General features: G+C 39.8%; 1 protein-coding gene across 1 annotated transcript in view; it reads left to right on the forward strand.

Moving 5' to 3' along the window:
* Positions 1-9618, forward strand: part of STAMBPL1 (STAM binding protein like 1) — a 99739-nt gene that overhangs the window by 50580 nt on the left and 39541 nt on the right. The gene's annotated exons all lie outside the window — the stretch shown is intronic.

Below are 9618 nucleotides of genomic sequence, written 5' to 3' on the forward strand. Positions count from 1 at the left end.
CAAAAAAAAAAAAAAAATTACCCAGTCTCGGAAAGTGCTTTATAGCAGCATGAAAATGGACTAATACAACATCCCTCCCTGCCAGTCTAGTCCTCAATTCTGGTATCATGTCACCCAAATTCTGTTCCTGTTCTTATTTATATGGAACCACCTACTAAGGGCAGGACAGTGGCTTGTTTCTGCTTTATGGCATCTTCTAGCTATGGAGAGCTTAGGTTTTAGACTTCAGCAGTAGAGCTTGACTTCCCTTGTACATAGAGACTTTAGTCTATGGCCACCACTAGGTAAGGGCAGATTAACTCTGCAAGGCTGGCTCTACAGATGATTCACTCTTTCTTGAGTGGTGCTGTCCTCAGTGTCTTAGCACTTAAACACACCATGGTATTCTGATATTATTAATCAAAGGAAAAGATTACATACTTTAAGTAAAAATAATTGTTGGAGCAATGGACAGTTGAGAAATAAGTGAGATCCTCTGTATAGAATTAAAAATATAGTAATACACTAAGAGGATGTAAAATGAGAGCTGTCTAGTGAAAAAATATGGACATTGAATGGTGCCTAGAGGTAAGAAGGATTCAATTGAGAGCCAAGAACATTTAGCATGTTAGATTTCCAGAAAGACTAAAAAGAGAAGTTGTAAGTATGCAAAACCAATTATAGTCCTTCTGAACAGCAAATTAGAAGAGAACCCATTTTTCACTAAAAAGATATATTGTATCTCCTAAATAAGGGCAACGTTCTTGGCACTTTTATTTCCTTGCAAAGAGAGGCAAAACCTTGGGCCTGAGGTAAAGTTTGAAAGGTTATTTTTGAAGGGCATGCAGTTCTTCGTTTTGCCAAGTACAAACAAAATTAACCAGACTTCCCAGAAGGATCTCACAGAGTGGAGCTGTTGGAGGCAGCAAACCGGGAACCTGACTTTGACTGCCAGAATGAGGCCTTAGGGCTGTGTCTGAAAGAAGAACCAACAGAAATGTGACCACATCACTGAGGAATGGACTGGCCATGAGGCAGAGACCATGTTAGCCAACCTGGAGACACCAGTACATACACATGTGCATGAGCACCAGTGTTCATGGGATAAGCTATCTGTGGAAGATCACTTTCACAACAGGCAGACAGCACTTTCCCTTTTTTTGAGATAAGGTCGCACTGTTGCCCAGGCTGGAGTATAGTGGCATGATCATGGCTAACTGCAGCCTTGATCTCCCAGGCTCAAGCGATCCTCTCACCACAGCCTCCCAAGTAGCTGAGACTGCAGGCACTCACCACCGCACGTGACTAATTTTTTTTTCTACTTTGTAGAAATGGGATCTTCCTGTGTTGCTAGGGCAGGAGATCCTTCTTTTGGATATGAATCAGTTCCAAAGCTCCATTTGCCACATCCTAAGGCAAAAATGATTCTTGATTTCTTTTCAGATTTGTGTTTCTGTAGAGAAAATGAACCAATTGAGAACTTCCTTTGATTTTCAATGCTAGTCTGTTTGCACACAGTGCCAGACACCTCTTATGTATTTGTTATAGGCTGAATTGTGTCCCTCAGATTCGTGTGTTGAGGTCCTTAACTGCCCAGTACCTCAGAACATGACTGAATTTAGAGATAGGGTCTTTACATAGATGAGCAAATTAAAATGAGCCTAGTAGAGTGGGCAATAATCCGGTATGACCTGTGTCCTTATAATTAGAGATTAGGACAGATGTACACAGAGGAAGACCATGGGAAAACACAGAGAGAAGACTGCCATCTACAAGCCAAGGAGAGAGATCTCAGAAGAAACCAACACTGCCAACACCTAGATCTCAGACTTCTAGCCTCCGGAACTGTGAGAAAATAAATTTCTGTTGTTTAAGCCATCCAGTCTGTGGTATGGCAGCCCTCACAAACTAATGTAGTACCCAATAAATATTTACTGAAGTTGTTTGTTTTTTTGGACTGAATTGGAAATGGCTTTCTTTGTTGTCATGCAGGGCAGAAATCATTCTTTCCATAAACCTTGTCAGTTGTAGAAGAGCAGAGTAGAATGTTTGTGGATTGTTTTCAGCTACTCATTGTTCTGGATGTCTTTTTAGTAGGCTTTCTTGTGGAAATTTGACATTTTATTTGAGGCCACATTGGTTCACTTCTGTTTTCTCCCAATTCATTTCACATTGCAACCACATCAACTGTGCCAGAGACTGTGTTATTACAATGATTTGACCTTAGATTGAGGTTTCTGTTGCAAAACCAGCTGAAGAGGTCCTAAATGTGGAAAGCAGATGTTTTCTCTTCTGGCATGTCTTGCAGAATTATCTGGCTAGAGAAATGTCTTCTGTGAAGAGAATGCTTGAGAAATGTCATGCAGTTAGCAATGATTAAAAAAGAAGTAAATCTTCAACTCCTTGATCTTAAAAGAATTTGGCTTGTTATTTATTGGGAAGACAGCTAAGATGCAAAGAACTTTTCTGCTACTTTAAGAAATTTGTTTTCTACTTTTTTGATTCTTCATAAGGCCAGAATATATTTTCCTCGGGGACAGCTGACAAAAACATGATTTAGTGGCTTTTAGAGAGTTAGCATACTGATGTCCAAGAAGACATTGTTGTTGATTTAAAACTACCAAAAGGCAGGTTTTCATTTGGACTGCTGTAACAAAAATACCGTAAACTGGGTGGCTTAAACAACACTGTATTTCTGTCTCCCAGTTCTGGGGGCTAGAAATGTGATATCTGGGTGCCAGCATTGTCCGGTTCTTGATGAGGACTCCCTTCCTGATTTGCAGATGGCTGCCTTCTTGCCCTACCATCAAATGAGGGAGAAAGAAGGCATCTCTCTCATGTCTCCGCTTATAAGGACACAAATCCTATCATGAGGGCCTTACCTTACCCTCACGCCCTAATTGTCTCCCAATGACCCCACCTCCAAATACCGTCACAACGAGGATGAGGTTTCAACATATTAATGGTGCCAACATTCAGTCCATAAGTAGGTGAATGCCAACAAGCTAGTTTCTTGTCTGTTTTCAGTGCCATATGGAGGCTCTGTTGTACATCTTCTGAGATCCCATAGTTATTACATTAAAAAGTACCATTCCAATGAGAATATGAATAGCTTTTATTATATTACTTCTGATTGGTATGAAGATGTCTTCAAATATATTTAAGAAATTACTTATTAAAAGGATATTTTTAAAAAGGAATTGCCAGTTGATTAAATTATACTAGGTATTAAATTTCACCTCATCGAGGAACAAACTTCTTTGACAAAAAACATTTCTTAATTAAAGCCATGTCTTTTCATATGAGTAATGTTGTTATATAATTATAATGTTTTAAATTTTGCAATGTTTTTATAATTAAAGGACTTAGTATAATCCATATTCCTGTATATGTTTGAACAACCAGAGATAGAGAAATGGAAAAGGGAAAGAAAGTCCAGGGAAGGGAACCTTATTTTTAAAGGAAGCCGGTGATACTTTTAAGGTCTGTCACCATTGCTTGCTGGATTTCAGGATGAGTGTAGGAGATGCAGAAGACGAGAGAGAAAAAACAGAAGGACCTGGGGAAGGGAAGGTAGATTAAGAGCATTGCATACTGGCTTTATTTAATTTGTTTGTTTGAAGTAAATGCCTTGACATTATCTGTACCACGAGACATTCTCAGACCAAATGGAGATAATTAGATTTCTTTTTCTCTATCAAGGAGGATTACTTGTGCATCTCTATCAGGTAAACAAGAGTTAGCAGTGAAAAATTACAGTTGTTTACATCAATTAGTCATTATCTCACTGGGTCCCAGATGTGCAATGGAATACATGGTGAATTCATATTCTTGAGCCTGAAGAAGATGTTTAAAAATTCTTCTCTGCACTTTCTCCAAGAAAAAAAGGCATTTACAGATTGATTAAAAGAAAAAAGGCTCTATTATGTTTTTTCCTAATATAAAGGCTGACAGACCAGGAAAGCAAAGCAAACAGCTAGAAGACACTTGCTGTGTTCTTGACTTTCGGAAAGGCCGTGGGGAAATTATATCACTTTTTTGGAATTTAATGTCCTTACCTACAGAAATAAGGCACATGAATCAACTGATTCAGCAGGCTCTCTTCAGCAATCAAATTTTGTAATTATCAGTGTTCTTTCCAAGGCAATATGTTTTTTATTTAAAAAAATAATTTATTGAAGCGCAATTCACATAACTTAAAATTAACCATTTTGGCCAGGCGTGGTGGCTCATGCCTGTAATCCAAGCACTTTGGAGGCCAAGGTGGGTGGATCACCTGAGGTCGGGAGTTCAAGACCAGCCTGACCAACATGGTGAAACCCTGTCTTAANAAAAAAAAAAAAAAAAAAAAAAAAAAAAAAAAAAAAAAAAAAAAAAAAAAAAAAAAAAAAAAAAAAAGATATATATATATATATATATATAATTAACCATTTTAATGTGAACAATTTAGTTGCATTTAGCATATTCATTGTTGTGCAACCACCACCCCTATCTAGTTCCAAAACATTTCCGTCACTCCAGAATAAAACCCCTTGCTCACTATGTTAGTCTGTCTCACACTGCTGATAAAGACATAACCGAGACTGGGTGATTTATAAAGAAAAAGAAGTTTAATGGACTCACAGTTTCATCTGCCTGGGAAGGCCTCACAAACATGATGGAAGATGAAAGGCATGTCTTACACGGTAGCAGAGAAGAGAGAATGTGAGCCGAGCGAAAGGGATTTTCCCTTATAAAACCGTCAGGTCTCGTGAGACTTACTCACTATAACAGTATCGGGGAAACTACCCCCATGATTCAATTATCTCCCACTGGCTACTTCCCACAACATGTGGAAATTATGGGAGATCCTCCCAGCGCCTAGCAACTGCCAATCTTCGTTCTATATGGATCCATCTATTTTGAATATTTCATACAAATACAATTGTACAATATGTGAACTGTTGTGTCTGGCTTCTTTCGCTTAGCATATCAATTTTGAAGGTTTATCCATGTTGTAGCATGTATCAGTTCTTTATTCATCTTTATGGAATAACATTCCATTTATGTATATACCACATTTTGCTTATTCATCCATTGATGGACATTTGAGTTGTTTTCCTTTTGGTTGTTGTGAGCAGTAGTGCGGTAAATGTGCATGTATGTGTATTTGAGTACTTGTTTCAATCATTTTGGACTATACCTAGACATGGAATTGCAGGATTATCTGGTAACTCTAGGCTGAGGTTTTTGAGAGACCTCCAAACTGTTTTGCACAACAGCTGTACCATTTTATATTCCCTGCAGCAACAAAGTACCTGATTTCTCCGCATCCTATTATAGCTATCCTAGTAGACATAATGTTGCATCTCATTCTCCTTTTGACAGAGCAGTATGTGATCAGCTTAATTCCTCTAACGTCAAATTTTAATAGTAAACTAAGTTGATGATGAAGATGTCTGAGGCCTCCAGAATTCGCTCACTCCCATCAATCTCTTAGCGTGTGGGACACCAGTCCCGGGTCTTTATCAAGGTCACTAGCACCATGTTTAGAGAGAGAATTTAATCTTATCTAGGATGGTCTAGTGAGTTGTTTCATCTGGGTAGGATTAGAAATACAAAGAGAGAGCAACCAACAAAAGGCACTAGTCATAGCACTTTAGAACATTGCTCTTGCTTTCCATCAAATTCAGTGGTTTAAGCCTTTGTAAGGAAGAATACTATGTTGAGGCATCTCTCTGAAGTCACAGACTTTTTTAAATTTTAAGAGCAAGGGCTCATTCTAAATTTGAAAAATAGAATTTACCTGTTTAATATCTTTTTGCCTAAGTAAGTGATGCCATTTTTTAAAAAAGGAAGTCCTGAAGGTACATAATTTGTGTTCATTTTGTAGGGAATTTCAGGTTGTAGCATATGCAGAAAGATCTAAAAGGAGGAAAAATAATTGATTCAATGAAAGGACAGAGGACTAAGGCTCAAAACTAAATGTGGAGGGGAAGAAACAGAAGGCAAGATCTAAGAAGAGTGTGAAAAGAACAGCTTTTGACGTGGTGTGTCTGCAGTACCACATACATTTCTCCAAGGATAAGGAAATTTGCTTAAGGACCCCTGAGTTTTAGGCCTTGGGAAAACTGTCATTAACTTCACCATATGGAAGCCTATTCCATCATCGGTTTTCCTTGAGGACAGTGTTGTTTCAAACCCAGACAAGTAGTAATCATTTCTATTCCCTTTAGCTCAGAAGAGGCTAGAAATTGCTCTATGGAGAACATTCTGGAAGAGCTGTGGCCTCCATGAATAAATTAGAGTGAGAAGTGGTGATGTTTGCACGTTCATTTCCCAGATAGGAGATGAATAATTTAACCTGAAAGGTGAAATGCTCAGGAAAAGCAGACGGTCCAGAGATGCCAAACTTCTCATTCAACATTGCCTCCATTACTTGAAATTGCTGTCTGATTTCAAGAGGAACATTTCATTGAAAAAATGTTATGAATCTTAGTCTGGGAAATTGTGGTGAAGTCATGGTCACACTTCTGTGTGTGGTCCAGTTCTCTGGGGTTCTCTTTTTCCCAGGCACACAGCACTCTTACATCTCTGGGCCTCTGTTTGGAACACATCCCATGCATCTCCTACATCCCCATCCCAAACCTGAACCCCCTCTGGCCCCCAGCCCTTATTTTGGTCTACTCAATTCTTACTCCTTAAGCCTCTGCTTAAGCACTATCTTTCCAGGGAGGTAGCCTCTCCTGAGACCCTTGGCTATAAAAACCAGTACCCCATATAATTCTTCTTTTGAACCCCTTACAATGTGTCCAAGTGCTTATTTAATGCCCAGCTTCCTCACTCAACTGCAGGTTCCATCTAGGCAGAACCTTGTCTAGTTCTATTTCCTTGACACTGCTCTCTGTCCTAGCTCATAGTGCTCTTCAGACATTACTTAAGTTGACTCTGCTCTCCCAGGAATAAACATTACTTAAGTACCTGATTTTCATACTCTGATAAGGAAGAACCCTATCTTAGGCTGCCCCATTCTCTCTCTCTCTCTCTCTCTCGCTCTCTTTTTCTGGCTGTCTCTTTCTGAATAAGCTGAGCTGCAGCAATGGTTTCTGGTTGGACTGTGAGTGTGTGTTGGTCCAGACAGCCTCCTCCCTAACTACAATCAGACGTTCTTCTCCAGGCTCTTCTGTTAGAAATTCTTCTAAAGAGAATTTCCTGGCTGCAGAAATGATACCACATTGACAACAGAGGATTATTTTTAGGTAAATAATGCCTCTTCCTGCGCATCTGCTCACAGCAAAAGCTGCATGATGTGAATTAATGTCTTTAGAAACCCATGTTGTCTTCCAGAGTTGCAATAGCCTGTCATGGGAAAATTTTGTAGTCATAGAAGGGTGTTCCCTTCCTTTGAGAGTCTGGTTTGCTATTTTTAGAGGAGAGAAGAGGATACAGAAGGCTGCCAAGCCTATACGTTGCTGGTTTTGTCTCCTCTGGAGATTGGTGTGATGCTCATGAAGGGGACTCAGCCACCCGTGCAAAGCCCAGACCCTTAAGTCACTGGGCATCACTGGAATCAGGGCATGACTTAATGACCGATGACTGGGAGGAGGGTGCTTAGGCACTGCGGCTGAGTGGCTCACAAGGACCAAAGGTTTCACTAATGCACATTCAGTGGGTGGTTCTGGTTTGCCGGCTGTTTCAGCTGGAGAGGCTGGTCCAAGCACCTGTCTTTACTAGAGAGTTCATGCCCTCTGGTGGTAAATATAAAGTACAGTAATGCAAGAGATGACAGCAATGGTTGGTGATTTCTGCCTCAATTATGAAAGTGACGCTAATCTTTAAGTTTAAATCTAGTGGCTGTGAAGTGTCCCTGCCTGGTAAGCATGAATTTGCTAGCTGGAAGATTTCCCTCGATCATATTCCAGTGGTTCTCAAATGTTGATGTGCATGAGAATCGCCAGGGAAATCTGATTAAAGTTCAAGTTTCTAGCCTCAGTACCAGAGATTCTAGCTCAGAGGGCATTAGATGTGACCCAGGACTCTGCCCACTTAAAATGAGCCCCCAATGAGGTTGGTCTGTGTAGCCTATTCTTTGGGAAATGCTGGCCTAATGGCTAAAAGTATGAGTTGGAAACCAAGCACAAAAAGGAGCAAACCAATACTTCTGCCAGCAGCATGACATCGGGTCGCTGTTGGCCTCAGTTACTCCTCTGTAAAAAGGCAGTAATGGCCAGGTGCTGTGCTTCACACATGTAACCACAGCACTTTAGGAGGTCAAAGCAGAAAGATCATTTGAGCCCAGGAGTTCAAGATCAGCCTGGGCAACATGGCAAGACCCCATCTCTATTTTTTTTTTTTTTTAAGGCAGACCAAATTCATAGGGCTGTTGTCGGAGAAAATGAGATTCTAATATAAAGAGCTTGTTACAGGGTCTGGTCATGGTGGGCACCAGTACATACCAGCTCTTACTATTTGTAGTATTAATCCTGATTATCTGCAACTTACAGGGCCAGAGAAGACTAGGGAAGTTCAGGTTTTTTGGACGAAACAGATACTCAGTCCTGGGCCTAGAGGTCTCTGCAGTGAGATGCTGCCACAGACAGAGCTACCCTCACTCCTCAGGACAGCCAGTGGCTGCTGACACGCACTGCTGACATGTGTGCACTAGAGGGAAGCAGCTCCCAGCTCGGAGCCACTGAGGATGGTCAACAACCTGGGTGGGGAGTGCTCTGAGGTGAAGACCCTGAAAGGCAGGGATTATTTATATATATGTCTTTGTGCCTCTCAGGCCAGATGGGCAAAGGAACAGCTGAAATTAGTAGCTCTCCTATCTAATTGCATTTCTGGAGCAACCTCTGTCTCCTCATCTATAAAGTGGGCTGATAATAATACTTCCCCAGATAGTGCTGAAGAACAGCTGAGAGATGGTATGCGTAAAACCCGTCACCTGATGATTGATGCTAAGAGTCCTTGGAAAGTATTGTTATTTCTCTCATTCCTTCTGGTATGAATGTATCCATAGTATCCTTTACAAAGACAGATAGATCAGGAGAAGGGAAACAGATGGTCAAATGTGTAGTAAGATTTTAAGGCACTGTTTCTCAATGTTTAAAAAAATCCATGTTTCTCTCAATAAACATAAAAGTTACACCTTCTGTTTCTATATTTATATATGTATGTGTGTATATATATATATGTTTAACACATAGTATATACATTAAAAGTCATATCTTGTACATTAAAAGTCATACATGTATATATGTTTATACAAGTGGGAAATGTATCTATATGTGTGACTTCTAATATACAAGATATGACTTTTAAGATATATAGGCACAGTGGCTCATCTGGGAGGCCAAGATGTGAGAATCACCTGGGCCCAGAAGTTCAAGGCTGCAGGGAGCTATGATCATACCATTGCACTCCAGCCTGGGAACCAGAGTGAGACTTTATCTCTAATATATATATATGTATCTCTAATATATACATATTTATGTGTGTGTGTATATATATATATATTTTTTATATATGTGTGTGTAGTTGTTATTTTATTTTTACCTATCAGGTTACCAGCAATGGGATTATCAATAGAAAGCAATATAATCACTTTGCAACTTCTGAGGTGCTGTGGATCATCCCATACGCTTTAATCCATGTTATTTT

The sequence above is a fragment of the Cebus imitator genome, unplaced genomic scaffold (genome assembly GCF_001604975.1).
Source record: "Cebus imitator isolate Cc_AM_T3 unplaced genomic scaffold, Cebus_imitator-1.0 Scaffold431, whole genome shotgun sequence".
Taxonomy (NCBI): Eukaryota; Metazoa; Chordata; class Mammalia; order Primates; family Cebidae; genus Cebus; species Cebus imitator.